The sequence below is a fragment of the Triturus cristatus genome, chromosome 8, assembly GCF_964204655.1.
Source record: "Triturus cristatus chromosome 8, aTriCri1.1, whole genome shotgun sequence".
Classification (NCBI taxonomy): domain Eukaryota; kingdom Metazoa; phylum Chordata; class Amphibia; order Caudata; family Salamandridae; genus Triturus; species Triturus cristatus.
The window spans coordinates 249,101,982-249,120,359 of record NC_140591.1 but is presented as its reverse complement, the minus strand read 5'-3'; the positions used below and the strand labels follow the sequence as shown (position 1 = coordinate 249,120,359).

The 18,378-nt window shown below is 41.3% G+C and overlaps 1 protein-coding gene across 1 annotated transcript in view; it reads left to right on the top strand.

The window, feature by feature from the left end:
* Positions 1-18,378, top strand: part of LOC146801922 (matrix metalloproteinase-20-like) — a 165,739-nt gene that overhangs the window by 94,222 nt on the left and 53,139 nt on the right. The gene's annotated exons all lie outside the window — the stretch shown is intronic.

Sequence of the window (18,378 nt, the reverse complement as noted above, 5' to 3'; positions counted from 1 at the left end):
GAGTTCGTTATGTACCACGTATGTAGATGTACCGCGTGGGACAGCCAGGAGGTAGCGTAAAAAAGAGTTCTCGGAGCGTTGAATGTGGTCTACCTGGTCAATTTCCCAAATCCCAGATCCGTAAGTGCCAGTCGAAATGCATTTGGCCTTGTAGATCTGTAATAAGGGGTTAATCGGACGTCCCCCCAACTTTTTGGGGAAGTTAGTCAACGCACCTATAGCTCTAGAGAACGCGATTCCCCTAGCTTGGGCAGCAGCCCGCCAAGAGCCCCTCTTATCGAAAGTAATGCCCAGATATGGGAACCTATCAGTGCTTTCCAACTTTCTACCGTTTAAAAAAATGGAGCGTTGTTTCTTTCCAATCCCTGAGCCACAAGACATGGTGAATGTTTTGGAGGCATTGACATTTAATCCTCTTTGTGACATAAAATCGGTGAATTCTCCTACTGCCCTTTGTAGCCCCATGCAAGTCTGTTACATTATTGCTGCGTCGTCCGCGTAAAGAAGCATCGGTATTGGTTTCCAGTTTATGGTGGGGTAGTCGTGGTAAGTTCTATTGAGATGGTGACCAACAGAGTTTATATAGAGTGTAAAAAGTAAAGTGGCTAATAAACATCCCTGTCTTACACCTCTCCTAATATAAAACCTATCAGAACATTCTCCACATCTACCATATCTAACGCGGGCTGATGCTCCCCTGTAGAGTTCTTTAATAAATGAGAGGATAGGGGGCTCTAGGCCAATCTCTACAAGAGATTCCCAGAGCAGCTCATGATCAACGCAGTCGAATACAGAACTGAGATCTACAAAAGTCACAAAGAGATTTCCCTTTTTTGCCTGGGTGTATTTGGCAATTATAAGGGCCAAGTTCAAGCCTTGTTCAATAGTGCCTTTACCATGTCTAAAGCCGTATTGTAAGTTGGAAATTATATTTCCCTCGCTTATCTAGTCCTGGATTCTGTTTAAAATGATTCTCCCTGCAACTTTCATCAGGGAGTCAAGCAGCGAAATTGGGCGGTAATTGGTGGGATTATTCCTGTCACCTTTTTTAAAAATCGGCACTACGACCGCATCAGGCTAGGTCGGAATGAAGCCCATGACATTCAAGGAATTTAGAACGTTAGTGAGCAAGGGAGCCCACAGGTCCGGCTGTGATTTAAATACATCTATTGGTACGCAGTCCGGACCGGGAGCCTTCCCAGAAGGGCTTTCCTTCAGTGCCACAAGTACCTCTTCGCATTCAAAAAAGATGTCCAGAGGAAAAAGACTAGGAGTATTTGACTCTGGCTGAGGATTGAGATGAATTTCCAATACACCCGCCGGTTCTTTGGGGTCTGATATATTATATAAGGTGCCAAAGTGTCTAACCCAGGTTTCGGCAGGTATGGCTAGATCAATCTTTGGGGCTGGGTGCACCGCAAGAGAGGGGCATTTACTGCCTTCCAAAAGGCAGTATTGTCCCTTTTGCTAGAAGCCTCCTGTAAGGCTAACCAGGCCTCTGATTTCAGCTGGTTTTTCCTAGCCAGTCGAACTGCACGATAGTTTTGTCTAGTTTGCCGTATTTCTATCTGATTTCTTGGGTTAGATTGTAGGGCCGTTTTTAAGAGTTTCAAAACTTTAGTACAGGTCCTATTAAACCAGCCTTGGCTGCACGGTGGGGCTTTCCTTGGAGCTCGTGCGAGTAATCTTTTGATCTCCGTCGTAATTATAGAGAAGGAATGGCTAATTGCCTGGGGATTTTCTGTTGTTGATAGGCATGTCTAAATATGGGCATAGGTGTTTTTAACCAGTGATTGGAGAAAAACTGTGGGGACTACTTTATCCCATTTCAAATGTAACCCATTTATAGTTGCCAGCTTATGTGGCGGGATGTGGGAAGGGTTCTTCCTTACGTTGGAGATAACATATGGATTTAATTTTAAGGTTACCACAATAGGGTAATGATCGCTGAGAGCAGTATCGAGAGTCTCCCAGTTAAGTATGATCCCTGAATATCTAAAGGATAATAAGGTGTAATCAATTATAGAGTGGCAACCTCTTCCGTTATAAGTTGGTTTAAAAGACTTCGGTGGGTAACACAACTCGTTCGCATATGATAAGTTAAAATGAGATGTTAGACCATTTAATAAGTCTCCTAATTTAGTATGCGAAAAATGGGTGGGTGAATCATCCCTGCCGGTATCCAGACTACAAATGCCCTTGTTGCTCTGTGTGCACAGGGGGCAATTAAAGTCCCCCACCCAGATAAGCAGCATATCTGTTTTGAGCTGATCCTCTATTTTTTTTTAAATCGGCCTTTAAACTATTGAGGACCGATTCATGAAGGGGGCTTGGGATGTTATTGTAGAAATTAACCAGGATGATATTTTTAAGAGCTCCACCTGTTAGGGCAATAATTTGATAATTTTCAGTCCAAGTAAAATTTACATGTGTTAGCCCACATTCGACAGATATGTATGTCGAAAGCCCCCCCCTTATTTCTGCCATGTAGGCTAGGAAAAGCTGGAGTATGTAAAGTCTTATACCCTAAAAGATGAAGCTCATTAATGGTCCAAGTTTCCTGCAGGCAGATACTACTATGGCGAGATACAGTTTGGACCCATAAGGGATTGGTCAGTTTGTCAAAGAGACCTGCCACATTCCAGGATAATAAACTATCCCCCAGTGGAAGCTTTTTTTTACAGGTGTTACCATTCTTAGTGTCCTTCAGGATCTCATTAGTTTCCTGGGATGAAGGGGGGGTTAATGAAAGTGAAATGTCGCTAGATAGCTGTTGGATCGAAAGAGTGTTGGCTATTAGACGACCAATTGATCTATCAATTTCAGGAGTTAAAGGGAGACAATCAGTGGCATAGTTTAACTTCGTCTCTGGCTTGCTAGGGTTCGTGGGGTTTATCTTCTGATTAACATAATCTGAGTCTAATATGGCTTGCAAAGGACTCATTTTAGGGGGATTGCCAGCCTCATTCTCAAGGTTTGAAAGTCAGTCTAAATCATCCAGACCAAAAAGAGTGGCAAATCAATTTGAAATAGGAAAATTAAAATAGTGCCCCTCTGTGTTAACCGTGTATGGTAAATAGGGTTTTGGGGGATTTGACAAAAGGGAGCGTGGATAAATTATTCATATGTGCTAAGCATGAAGTCATAGTACTATTGTTTGGGGAAAACCCTCCTTCTGCCTAGAACTAGGCGAAAGGTTCTGTCCATAAAAGGCGTTCAATCCTTATAAGGCGTTCTGTCTCTATAAGGCATTCTGTCCTTAAGAGGCGTTCTGTCCTTATAAGGCGTTATGTCCCTAAAAGGCTTGTTTGTGTTAATGTAGGGGAGATGATGTAGGTGAAAGGGTAGGATGTTCCCTGGACCTATATCAGGGTACCTATATGAAACATAACAGGAGAGATCAGGGGTGTCTATCCCAGCATTAAAATATTTTAATACATAGATCTTATTGAGAGTTGAGTGGATGTGGGACATGTGCTGAAAAGTGGCGGATTACCTATCTACTATATTAAGAGTATATTTAGGTCAAGAACACTCTATATACTGTAGGTGGGGCATCTGCCACTTTTCTACAGTTGTCCCACTCCAGCAAACTCTGCTTAAGACCATATGTCATATCTCTGACTTCTGGAGGATCAGGAAAGGCAACAAAGCTCCCAAATAAAGGCATAACCTAGCTGGCCATAAAATACTGGTTTGTCCCATTTTAAGCAACCTCTGGTCTTGCCCCACTGAAGTAAAATTGAGAACAAGAAAAGAGACCAATTCTGAACATTGGACTTGGGTCTTTGTTTTTTGTTAACTGATTTTTATTTAGCAAGTAAACAGGTACCAGGAATATAATTGGTTACAAGAAAAAAGAGTAACATATTAATAAACATAGTAAGCGAAGATAACAAAATATACAAACCATGCAATAGAGGAACTGTTAATTGCAAATACAAGCAATAACAAAAATAGGAGGAGAGAAAAATTAGGGTACCATCTGGAATCTAGGTGATTGAACAATTTAATAATAAGGAAAAAAGAAGGAAAAAGGAGGAAAAGAAAAAGGGGGAAGGAAGAGAGAAAGAAAGAATAATTGTAAAATGAGTATTAGTGTAAAGAAGAGTATGAGGACAGAAAAGTAGTGAAAGGTAACCAGAGTAAATCAGATTTGATTTTTTGGGGTAAAGATAAAGATAAAGCAATAGATATTCTATGTTCGTCGCAAATAAAATTCCACCATTGTAACATACATATTTTGGAGTTATATTTCCAACAAGTAAGAATGATTTTAAAAGCACGAGCAATAAAAAAGATCATGTAACTTCAATATCAACAATGTACCATGACAATAAACTGATAGGGATCCAAGGAACACATTTTGAGTTGATAAGGGAGTACAAAATTGAAAAATCCTGGAACATTTAGCCCAGATAGATTCCCAATTTGTTTTAACATTGGGGAAATAGTATAACAAATGAGATAAAGTACCATCAGAAGAAAGACATGACCAACAAAGAGGAGAAGAAGAAGGGTTGAATCTAAGTGTAAGTACAGGTGTAATAACAGCTCTATTGTACAGAAAGAATAAAGATTGGGTAATGTTAGCTGCTCTAGATGTGGAAAAAGGTTTTAGCCACAAATTATCCCATTTTGTAGGAGAGAGGGTATTGGAGAGGTCTAGTTCCCAAGCAAGTTCAATTGTTGATTTTGGTCTGTCCAAGATAGGAGTGGATAAAAGTTTGTATATGAAGGAAGCTTTAGGGTTAGAGTCGGGGGAGATTTTGTACAGAGGAGTGAGGGGAGAAGATGTAGTAGTATTGATTGGAAAATATTTGGTTGCGAGGAATGATTGAAGTGCCTGTGATAATTGAACAAATTGCGAGAGACAAGAAGATGGTAGGCCATAACATTCTTGTAGTGTACTAAAAGGAATAACAGAGTTATTAGATAAAAGTTGGTGAACATATAGAATATTCTTTTCTTTCCAGAGTTTAAAGTAGAAAGATTTGTGTCGGAACTTAATAAATGTATTGTTCCAGATAGAGGATGCAAGGAAGGCTTGATGAAAGTTGGAGCCATCAATATACAATTAATGTAATAAATGTTGAGCATATTTTAGAATAGGGTGTTTAGATAAAAAGGTACAGTTAGACATAAAGCAGACATCATAAAAAGAAAAGATATGTAAAAGAGAACGATCGAAGTGTATCCAGCTAGGACTCGGGTCATCGTGATATTGTCTATTTAGTGCATATGCTTGTTTAATTAAAAAAGCAGTGTTATACAATTTAAAATTAGGAAATCAGACACCTCCTTCATTTTTTGGTTTGACTAATTTATTCAAAGCAATACGGGTCCGGTTTATTATTCCACAGGAATTTAGTGCAAATTGAATTAATTTGATTGAAATAATAATTAGGTATTTTGAATGGTAACATAGAGAAAATGAATACAATAATTGGTACAATCATCATTTTAATGGTGTCCAATCTGCCCCACCAGGATAAATATAGTGGGGACCATGAGGTAAGTAAATTTTGAATTTTGAGTTATAAAGCAGTAAAATTGTTGGAGAGAGTTTGAGGGATGTAGAGGAGAACCATACGCCAAGCTATTACATTTTTGAAGGGCACCATTTGAAGTTGGTATCCGCAAACATGAATTGATAACAAATTGAATTAAGGAGCAATATTTCAGTTTTAGAAAAGTTTAATTTATAACCAGACATTTTGGAATATAGGTCAATTTCCTGCAGAAAGGGAGGTAAGGAGGTTAAGAGTTTAGAGAGGTAAACAAGAATATCATCTGCATAAGCAGATAATTTAATTTCACGAGAGTTGTGTGAGTAGCTAGTAATCAAAGAATTGTGACAAATACGTTCAAGAAAGGGTTCGAGACATAAAATAAATAGAAGAGGAGAAAGAGGGCATGCTTGTTGTGTACCTCTATATCAGTTGAAATAAGGGGATAAGAGTCCATTAACAGATACACATGCACGAGGATCAGAATACAATAATTTGATGAAAGAAATAATTTTGGGTCCAAATCCAAACCACTGAAGAGTTTTAAACATGAATTGCCAATTGATACGATCGAAAGCTTTCTCAGCATCGAGGGATAGAGTGGCTAAACGAACAGGGTAACTCTTTCCCAAGGCGAGAACATTAGAAAACATTCTGGCATTATCTGAAGAGAGCCTACCCTTAATGAAGCCGGATTGATCAGGTTTGATAAGTAAGAGGATTACACCTTCCAATCTAGAAGCAAGACTTTTTGCAAACATTTGCAATAATAATTAATTAGTGAGATTGGTCATAGTTTTGGCAAAGGGAGAGGTCTTTGTCAGGTTTAGGAAGAGTAACGATTAGAGCATCAAGAAAAGAACCTTCAGGTTTAGAGTTGAGTAAAAAGGAGGAGAAAAGAGCAAGCAAATGTGGAGCAAAAGTAGATGAGAAAGAGTATATAAGTTCAATGGAGAAACCATCAGGGACAGGAGTTTTAGCCCTTTTTAAAGATTTAATTGCATCTGAAATCTCCTGAAGAGTAATGTCCTTTTCCAGGAGGGCCATAGTGTCCGGAATAAGGGAAGGAGAGGGGTGTCTGCCGTATATAATATACGATAAAAAGTTTGAAATGCTATAACTATGTCAGAATCTGAGTATAGTAGTATGTTATTAATGGTATTACGAATGAGACCAGTGGTTTTCCTTTCTGATTTGACTTTTAAATAATTGGCCAACATTCTCCCCACTTTGTTTTGTCCTCCATGATATTTGGATTTTATTTTAAGTAGGATGCATCAATTGTAGCTAATTTGTTTCAATCAGATTTAGCCTTGATTAGGTCAAAAAGATGGGAAGGGGATTTGGAGGTATATTAAGAATGTTCAAGGGTTTTAATATGACTTAGTGAAGAGAGGTATTGTGAATTCAAAGACTTTTTCTTGCTAGCGGTATATGCAATAGTAAAGGCTCTAAACGAGGCCTTGAAGGCATCCCAATTGTTGTGTACAGAAGTGTCATCTGGTTTGTTAAAATGAAAAAATTCCTGTATAAAGGAAGTAGCCTTTGAAATAAAAGTTTGATCGGATAATAGGGAGTTATTAAACCTCCATCTAGCATGTTTAGAAGTGGTAAGGTATAAATCAATAGAAACTGAAACAGGGAGATGGTCAGAGATAAAAATGGAGCCAATCGTAGAGGATTGGAGCGAGGGAAGTAAAGGTTTTGAGAGCAAAACATAGTCAATACGGGACATGGTATGATGAACATTGGAATAAAACATAAATTCACAGTCATCAGGGTTACTAGTCTTCCCAGCATCATAAAGTGGACGGGAGGCAATAGCAGATTGAAATGCTTTATGAGATTTATCTGGTTTAAATTTATATTCAGGTTTCCTGTCAGAAAAAAGATCGAACCAATTATTGAAATCAACAGCAACAATAATATTAGGTTTAGTAATTGAAGATAATTTAAATTTAATACTGTTCCAAAAATCAGGGTCAGATTTAACCGGCCCATAAATGTTAAAGAATGTAACAAGTTTATTATAAATCTTAGCGAGAAGTATTACCCATCATCCACTCGTATCATTTTCAGTAGATACAAATTACAAATTCAAAGATTAATGACAGAGGATAGCAACACCCCCCTTACGATTCACAGCAGGAGAAAAAACAACCTGGCCCACCCATTGACGTTTGAGTTGAGAGATTCAACATCGTTACAGTTAGTTTCCTGTAAAAAAAAGCAATCTTGGAATTAAGTTTTGATAAATGTGAAAGTACCTTTTGACGCTTAACAGGATGGCCCAAACAACAAACATTCCACGAAACAACATTAAACATATTAATGTTTAGGAGGCAGGGGGATAATCACAATGGTGAGGAACAGCAAGAAACAACAATAAAAACAAAAATCAATAATCATAAACATCGGGCAACAGGATTGAAATGAGAAAATCATACATAGACACATAGAATAAATACTCATACAAATAGGAAGAAGAAAAGGAAAATAACGAAAGTAGGGAAGGTGAAGGAAAGGGACTGAAACAGGAAAAGGTAGAAAAAGAATAGAAAAGGGAAAAATAGAGAGAGACAGATCAAGGACAGAGAGCCAGATCTGTAATATGCAGAGAAAAATACAAAACACTGACATGTCCAACCACATGGACAAGGGCAGCAGCGGAGAAAAGATGGAGAGAGAGAGGATAAGAAAAGTGAGATATAGAGGAAATTAAAAAGTATAAGAGAAACTTTTTAGAGCGCATAAATCATCATAAATAGATGAAGAACATTAAAGACCGAAGCAAGAAGTATTAATGAAAAGCAAAACCTTAACAATCTAATAATATAAGAGCAAGAAAAAAAAGATTTCAAGGAGTATTGTGTCTATAGGCATTCTAGTAATAGAGTGCAAAAACTTGAGAGGCTCTTCAAAAGAGCGGGAAACACCTTCATGGTGATTTTACAAAGAAAGGGATGTAAAATGCCATAACGGATATTCATAGTTCTCATTTGTGGTCGGAGGGCTAGGAATTCTTTGCGCCTAGCATTGGTAGCATTAGAAAGGTCTTGTGAGGGTCTTGTGAGATGAAAATGTGACGACCCGACCTAACAAGATGACTTTTTTCTCTGGCAATTTTAAAAACATGCATCAGGTCAGTGAATTCAAGAAACAGCATAATTATGCCACACGGTTTGGTAGAATGAGGTTGAGGACGATCAAGACGATGCGCTTGTTGGATGCTGAGAGGAGTCGAAGACTGAAGATTGAGAAGGTCAGCCAGTAATTTCTTCAAAAAAGAGAGGAGATCAGGAGCTTCGATATTTTCGGGCAGACCATACAGCCGAAGATTGTTCCTCCTGTTGCGGTTTTCTAAGTCCTCAGTGTGGAGTTTAAGTTTATGAATCTCTTGTTCTAGCAAAGGTATTTTAGTAGTCACTTCTTGAAGACTATTTATACGTTGTCCCATTTCGGACATTTTACCTTCCATATTGAGCCATCGGTCTTCAATCAGTTGTAGTTTTTCATTGGTGGTGTTCATGAACGGTTTTAAAGTATGAAGTTCCTCCAGGATTGAATCTAAGACTGGAGTGGAAGAAGATTTAATTGGAGATGGAGGACCATTTTCGACTCTTTCCGGTTTGGCGCCAGATGCAGATGACTTCAGGAGAGAAGTAGATTTGTTGGCCATCTTGACGAGATACACTTGACGACGAGGATGAAGATGATTTTTCAGAGTAGAGATCCTTCCCATAAATAAGATTCACAATATTGTAGAGCACAACAAAGTTGTGCAGCTGTTTCATACACAATTTTGATGTAGGTGACGGGTAAAACACAAGATGAAGGCAGTTGAGTGTAGCAAGAACATAAGCATAAACAGTGACTAACCAGACACAACCTCTTGGGAGTAAATCACTTGTGAGAAAAATCCAAGACCAGTCAACTCCAATGGTGGTCAAAATAGTAAGAGTGATGGCAACGTACAGAAATAATTGGTAACACCAGCCCATAGGAGTTGTCACAGAACCAAATATCTGTTATGACGATAAAAGATGGGCTGATTGTATCCTATTGCTTCTTCACATCATGACAGTTGGCGCATTTGAGTTATAGAAGAAGGTCTCCACACCCAAAGTTAGTCATGAGGTCACATAGGTAGGAGATATAAAAGCTGGGGCAGTTGGACCTGACGGGAAGAGGCACTGAGAAAATGCCAGTAAACATTACCCTGGGTGAACAATAAACCTGACCCCGGTGAAGTCAATATATGAAGAATGCCAGAGTTAGGTTATCTCAAAAATGCCCCTTGCATAAAAATATATCCTTCCATCCACAAATATTAAAGGGCAGCAGAAAAGAATACGGCCAATAACATACAGTTACCAGTAAAGCATAACTTTATCTGCAACCGGTGTTGGCACAATGGAAATCTTCTCAGGTGCTGCGGGCGCCGTGCTCACAATACGGTGTCCGCCCGCGTCAGAAGAAGCAAGTGGCGGCAACACGGATGAAAGTAGGTGCCGCGCTCCTACAAAATACAGCACACATGAGCCGCCATCAAGCAGGATGCGTACACTGCCACCTGACAGCAGGGCAGGGTCAGGAAGCGTTCAAATTCTCCTCTGTCACTCCACAATGAAGCAGAGCTCATGTAAAAGCCGCCATCTTGTGCAGCGCGGTAGCCACACCCCCTCCGGACTTGGGACTTTGGCAAGATGATTAATCCGTACCAGAGCAAAGTGACCTTAATATCTATGAAATGCAGCTATGTCCTGCTTAGTGCTTTTGGCTCCAAAACTAAAATTCCCCCTGGGGGACCATCCTTTGGAGGTGATTTTCTCTGTCCCTGTACAGTCAATTTTCACACTTTTTGGTCCTGGCTTTCTAATGGAAACCAACAACCTCTAGCACCCAGGGGCATGTTCTTTAGGCATCCTTGCCCCTTAATGGTACTTTTGTTGGGGAGCTTGATTTTGCTGCACTCTTGCCAGACCTCTCCTCTACCTGGGCTCCTGATGCTCTCTCCTGCTTAGAGAAATCTTCCACGATCCTTCCACAACCAGGAGGTCGAACAAACTCCCTGCTGTACTCCCCGGTTCCCAAAACCTCCTGGTGACTTGAAAGGCACCTGTGTATCAGTGTAATCAAGGGCCAGTCCACTGAAGTTCCATTGGAATCATTCAGTGTCCCCGAGCAAGGCCATTCTCCCAACTGTTCCTCAAGGGGCATGAGGGGCCCAGCACCACTGGCCTTTGAGAGACTGATGCTAGTCTTTGGTACCAGCTGCTGTGAAATTCCTTGAGTCCATCCTTGCAGAGGTTCAGTGTCTACTTCCTTCCAGCTGGCCATTATTCTGGCATCACCATCCCAGATCCAGTGTTGTCTCAGTGCCTCTCATTATGTAGGGGTTTTTAAGTGAGGGTGAAACATTCTAGAGGCCAGAATCTCCTGATCAATCCTAGAATGCTACATCATCACTTCAACCCCTGGCCTAACCCTCCTGCACCTCATTCTGGGACTTTTTGACATGGTGACCACAAGTGGTCTATAAAAGACCTTCCCTGAGAGCCTCATTTCTGTCCCTAGCTGATATAGCTGCCTGATCCCTTCCACCAAAATATCCTCTCCTGTATTAGGGTCCAGAGGTCTGGTCTTCCCTCTTTGTTTCCGCAAGCTTGGGCTTGCCCTTGCCAGGTACAGTGTGGGAAGTTAATTGCATGCAGATGTCCTCACCACCCATTCCTTTCCCCGAAACTGTTAATTGTTCTATTGTGTGAGGAATCCTTTGTTTCTCCTGCTGGCCAGCTGAGTAAATAACTTGGCCCAATAGGGGGGACAAAGGCCTGAAATCTGATTATGAATGAGCACCACAGACCTACATTATTAATGTCCACCCACATTGTAAAGTTAGCACCAATCCCTGAAGGTTCGCTTTTCCAACAGGCTACCTGTGTGCAGATACTGGTTCAACTTGACTGTATTCTCACAAGCTTAGCCTGCACATGTGTGCACATGCAAGGGCTCACATTTTTACTTGCAACCAGTCCAGAGTGTCTTGCCCCAGCTGTACAGCCACAGATAATGGTGATTAGAACTCTCAATCCATTACATAGCATTATTGTGAGTCAGACTCAGGCGGTGAGAATCACTCACATGAAAGGTCTGAAACCAGGTAGTCAAAAACGAAAAATCCAGGGAGACTGCAAGAAATTTGGTTAGTATTTGAGAGGTGTGGAAGTCTTACTCAAATAATAAACACAATCCTTGTCACTAAAAAAAAATTTGCTACCCTCTGGTAGCTTGGCACAAAAACAGTCAGGCTTATCTTAGAGGCAATGTGGAAAGTATGTATGCAGCACAGTAATAAAGTGAAAAGATGACACATTAAAAGCCAATTTAGAAAGATAGAGTAAATTTCAATAAATAAATGACACCAAAATAACAAAAATCCAATCAGTAGAAATTGAGTTATTCAATCTTTAAATTTCTAAGTAGAAATAGTGCCAAAAACCACAAAGCTCCACTTGCAGGTATCTGGTCATGTTGGACCATGTCAAAGTCGCAAGTTCAGGCCGACCACGATGAAGCACGAGTCAGATATAGGGACCAAGTTTGTCTTGGTGAAGAGTTTACCTTCTCAAAGTCCAAGTCGATGTGAGGAGCCTCTGTTTGATCTTCATATTGGCAGTGGCTGTGAGGAGTTTGATGCTGGCCTGAGGAGCCGTCGTCGCTAGAGCTTTGCATTGGTGGAAGGCATGGGCAGTCACATAGAGCAGGCCACCATTGTACATTTGCATTTGTGGGAGGCATGGCAACCATTGATGACATGATGAAGAACCCCAAACTTCAGGATTTTCAAATGAAGTGCAGATTTTGTAGATTTGAAGCAATAGGAGACTGCTCTCATGCCTGCCAAGGGTCGAGTACCTGGAGGCACCTCTTGGGGAACAGCAGTAGGGCTTAGATAGGTCCAGGTGGTGTTGGTCAGCTGGGCAGTTGCGGGGAAGGGACTTTGGAAGCTGTTTGGGAATCCTGGATTGGAAGCATGCAGGTCCTAGTGCCAGCTGTGGTGTGTGTGAGCAATCCCTGGCCTACTTCCAAACTGGTTCTGGTTAGTTCTTCCCCTTCCCTTGAGTTTGGCTCCAAACTGTCTAACGAGACAAAGGCAAGGACAGACCTGGTGTCAGGTAACTTTGAGTGTGATACAGGCAGGGTCCTTTGAAGTGTATTTAGGGCATGGCACAACTCCTCGCCAGCCATCCTATCAGGCAGACCCACTCCCTTCACATTTCATGCCATGTCATGCTATGTTCTGCAATGCTATGCTATGTTATGTTCTGTTTTGTGTATTTGTAAAGTGCACTATCACCCACGAGTGTATCCTGGCACTGAGCATGTGAGCGTTTTCAAGCCCTATTTATGGTAGGTTGGTTAATTGGAAAAAGAGAGGAAGAGGTTCTGATGTGGAATGGATAGCCGTAAGAGAACGCTTGTTCACCTGATCTAGTTTTGTGTATGCAGGGGATGTGTGCAAGTATGAGTCCTGCAGAGCAGATGCGTCTGAGTGGCTGGTGTAAGGAGATGCAACTGTTCAGGTAGGTGGGGCCTGAGTTGTTCAGTGCTTTGATGTGTGTGTGTGTGTGAGGAGTTTGAATTGTGTATCGCATTTGTGTATTGGGAGCCATTGAAGTTCCCAGATGGTGGTGGTGTAATATGAGTTCTGTGTGGGAGTTGAGGATGAGTGTGGCTGCCGAGTTCTGGATGGTTTGTAGTCTTCTAGTGAGCTGCTTCGAGATCCTGGTGTAGAGGGTGTTCCCATAGTCCAAATTGTTGGGTACTAGGACTTGAGTGAGAGTTTTTCTAGTGTTGCTTGGGAGCCTTTTGAAGATCTTCCTCAGCCTCTTCAGGGTGAGCAAACAGTATGCTGAGACTGTATTGACGTGTGTAGTCATGTTCAGTTTGCACCTTTCCAAATGGGCCTGTAGGACCTACCTTTGGGGTGACATATAAGTATTGAAAAATAAGGTTTGCCAGGTCAAGATTGTAGTGTACAACTGTACTACAGGGTGCTGTGGCAGGCCTGAGACATTTTTACAGTGCTACTTTACTGGGGGGAACAATGAGTGCTGTGGCCAAATAGTAGCACTTAATTTACAGGCCCTGGATACATGTAGTGCCATACACTTGGTAGTTAAAAGGAAATTAAATGTATCAATCAGGTGAAGGCCAATTTTACAATGTTTTCAAGGGCTAGCACAAGCACTTTACAAGCACTTTACCACTGGTAAGCAGGACTAGAGTGCACAGAGTCCTGAAAGTAACAAAAATGGGTTCAGTAAAGAAAGGCAAAAATTTGGGGAGAACCTGAAGAAAGGGGCGTGGTCCAACAGGGTCTGAATGGGCGGAATTCCCTTCCTACAGTTTCCTTCATAACTTTGATGCTGTTAAGTACTTCTGCAACCTATCACACATGTCTCTGGAGAATTGCCTGCTGTGTGTGCCTGAGTTACCAGGGGCTAAGCAAAGGTTCTCAATTACCTATATATATGACCTAACAAGATGTGTTTTATTCAACTAGTAGGTTTGCCCCCTCTAAAAGGAATGTCCCATGTTCTGACAAACAATATCCAGACTCTTGATTTTTCTGTAGCTCAATTCCTATTTAGGACATTCATACTTTTGGTAAAATTGCAACCTAAACTTAGAGACTTTTAGAGGCTTGAAAACTTGACCCCCACCTCCCCCCCGGATCGATTGTGGTCCGTTAAAGCTGAAATCTGTTACTGCTGACAAAGATCTACTACATCCTACGGTTCATTTTACACTGTGCAGCTGGAAACAGTGGTCCAGCTGGTGTTGGCTCACTTAAATCAGGCTATTTGCAACTTCTGTGGCTTGAATGAAGAATAGGACACAGACCTTTAAATCCCAATCCCAGTACAGAGTCCCATTATGAGGACACATCTACTCTCTCGTCTCCACTTCTGTTTTCAGGCAGTACGTGGGTGTGAGGGGGCTCGTGATGAATAGAAGGGTCAAGTATGGGGTGTGGAGGGCTTTAGGTGACAGGAGAGGTTGTGGGCTGGCAGGGGAAGCATCCTGCTCTCCCCAGTACTGTAGGAGGGAATCAGGTGGAGGTAATGATTTAAGTGTAATCTGCATATGATTTTATCTTCAACATTTTCAGACAGTCACATGGGGCCTGTATTCCAGCACCAGGAATTCCCAGGAGCACCAGGCCTCCTGTGAGCAGGTGAAGCAGTATCCCACCCGAGAATAGCACTCCATCCAATATGTAGTCAAGCCATCATTGGGATTCGGGGTGCTCTTGTCATTGTTAATAACTTGAAAAATAGCAGACCCTACAGTGACACTGTCTCTGCATCATCCAGATAAAATCTAGACTGCATTTAGATGAATAAGTAGTGTCCGGACTTCTAAAGTTAAAACATTTTTATTAGGAAGCTTATAGAGTCACTTTTGAAAACAACTTTCATACTTTTTTATCAAATGCAGTTACTTTCTCAAGAGACAGTAAATTAGGCAAACCTGAATATGAATGCAGCATAAACACTCTCACTGTACTTTAGCTTCCAGCCAGATGGCAGAACATAATAACTTTAAAAATGAATAAAGGAATATATAAACACTATGTATTATAAACATTTTAATTTCCTAGGTCGTACCAAAATGCTTGGTGCAAACAGCTTTTATCACAGTGTCTGTAACATGGAGTTGGAGCAGTACTATTGTGCGACAAGAGTGATTTTAAGATACTTAAGGACATGGACTGCAGTTTAGGTAAACAATCAACACAAGACCACTACAACACAGTATATCATAGCATTTTCAATAGCACCACATCAAACAAAATAAGACAGCAACAGTGTGCCAACAAAATAAGAATAACTCAACAGAGAAACACACAAACATAACTGACAGTTCTGCTCTATTGTGTTGCATATTATTTGCCATTATTATAATAGTCTGTGTTATGACTTATTTATGTGCCACTGGTGATATATTGTCGTTGTATTGTGTAAATGTGATGGTTCATGGTTTGTTGTGCACTGCATTGTGTTTTGTATATTTGACTTATGTTGCATTTCTTGTGTTGTGAATTTGTGTGCTGTTGTTATTGTGGCATCTTATGGGATTTTGCTTTTGTATGTGTTATGTGGATGGCTGTGATGGGGCTATTTTTCTGTTGCTTGTTGTGTTAGGTTGTGTTTTATGTTGTATTGCGGTGTGCTGTTTTGTGTTATTGTGCAGTGGTGGTTAGCGAAGGGTACACTTTATGCTACATTCTTTTGTATGTTGTATTGTTGTATTGTGTAATGTGGATTCATATTCCAGCCAGCAACTTCACTTTCCGTTACAGTTCCGGCGCAATGTGCAAATGAAACACTAACACCACCCCCAGCTCTATTATTAAAACGGCAATCAACCCAAAGCCATGACACAGACCTTGCCTAGCACTCTACGCTATCCACAAGCTCCCTTATGACTCCATAGTTTTGCAATAATTTGTATAGATGCTAGATGGCAGCATCCTCATACAAATCATGAGTCCACTGTAAATGCAAAAACTGCAAAGGGCCTATGAGGAAATGCACTATTTGATTATATAAAGACATGTGGCAGATTTACAAGAAGGTGCTGTAGCGTGGCACTGCAAGCCCTTTGGCTGAGCCACGCTTCGGCACTTTCAGAGCACAGGAATGCAACATATTTACAATGACATGTCGCATTCCTGTGCTCTGCCCTGCGCTGGCGCACAAACAGCTGCCATACGCCAGCGCAGGCACCCTTGCACAATGGTGCAAGGATGCCTGCGTAATGGTGTGGAAATATGGATTTTTCTGATCAGTTATGTCCCCTATCTTGGACCCCAACGGTTTCATGTATGAATCACAAGTACATGTATGTTTCCTCCAGTTCCAGTTATGAAGACGCAAACACATGTGCGTCCACCGTCAACATGTCCTCTTTCAGATCCGCCATGAATAGGCCGGATATTCCATTCCTAAGTATGAAAGGCCACCGGCTTTATATGGTTCACTTATGCCATTTTACAGTCCAGGCAAGTAGGCCCTGATTCTGTCATCAAGCTTTTCTTGTTTTCTGCCTCTGAAAGCTCCAGTCTGAGCCTGCATCTGTGACCATGAACTTTGTCTCATTCCCTGCGCGGCTCATGAAGTCTGACATCAGCCTGTTGCCTGCCAAAAACTGTATTTCACCTTCGAAATTATCTGCTTCGCTCCCTGCCCAATGCATTCCTGTCTAGTAGTTTAAGTAAACATTCTTCCAGCTACCGAGCAAAGGCTCGGCTTCTCTGTCTTTATGCAAGTAATTCATAGCCCTATTATTATGGAAGACTTCTGCCCTCGCATCTAGTGTAGACACTTAGACGCTTGTACACGCACTAACAGTCAGTATAGTCAGTATAGAATAAGATTCTACTCTAAGAGACCTCTCTTTTGGATAACATAGTTCTTTAAACATAGGATGTTAGATATGATTTGGGATTAGGTTGACTTGACCCTCCAGACTTCTGTCGCCACATGTAGAGCTAAATGTCAAGTCCCCTTCACCCCCTAGTTGCACGTCAATCACACGTCATGCTGCTGCGCGCGCATTTCTGCCAAGTATTTCTGCTGACATTGCGAAATTCTTTCATGGAACCACCCTATTATGACATCACATCTGATGACGTTCTTTAATCACACCCAGTTACGCCTATTTTTTGCTACGTATGTATCTCTTAGCTACACTATCAATTGTTACGCCTCTTGCATTTGCTTCACTGTAATGCCTATTGTATAAAAGTGATTAATTATCAATAATGTGTGTACTTCACTTCCTGAACCTTCATGGTGATGGAACTTGGAGCAACCGATTCGAATCGTCCATTGGAATAAAGCCCATTCCGAACCTCTAATACCACGGATTCTGCCTCTTATTTACTGAGCTATTTTTATTATGTTTCTGTATCAAATTAAGTCCCGGTAATTAAATTATTTACCACATGAATGGCGCCCGAACAGGGACACTTTCTCATCTCACGCGCCGGCGGTGCGTTGCAGGCCCGGTCTCCTGCCACAGCTGGACGGACAATAATGCGTACCAGCAGGATTTCCTGTATCTCCCTCCGGTCAAGCGGGGGCGACTGAGGCTGCGATCAACACCCAGACGAGGCGGTGAGAAGTGCGAAGTATCCCGACCAGAGCCTAGCTGAGAGAGCAAGATCCGAGGTATACAGAGGCCCACCAGGTGTCCAGAGTGTCCGAAGTTTTCGAGTCGAGTCCAGTCCGGTCCAGTTCAGTTCCGTTCCGAGGCCTTCCGTTCCGAGCTACCCGGTGAGTACCATTACTGGGGAGGCGTTCTGACGTGCACATAGGTTGTGCCGGTCAAGACGGGTTTGGGTACACAAATCCGGTCTGCACTGTTTCAGCAGTGTATCTGTACTGTTTAGCAGTATATCTAGTATATCAAGTTTCAGAATAATCCAGATAATGCCGAGTATTATGTTTAGTGATTAAGTTTTCCTTAGATCGTCATCATCATTGTTGCTCAGTTAAATGTTAAATGTTAAATGTTTTAAATACGTTCTGCATATTGTGGTATGAATGACTGTTCATTATTGTGTATATTTGTATTAAGTTTGTTCAAGATCAAGTATCAGATCAGTTCTCAATATGCCGCTCTTTTCGAAATTAAGACAGATCACAACAAGAAAAGGGGTACTCGAAGAAGCCGTTCCTATTCCTCCTAGGGACACTCCAGGGTACTTCATGTATCACAAACATGGCTTAGACGCTATATTATTTCTTGATTTATGGGTAGACTACACCAAGGAATTACCAGAAAGTCAGAA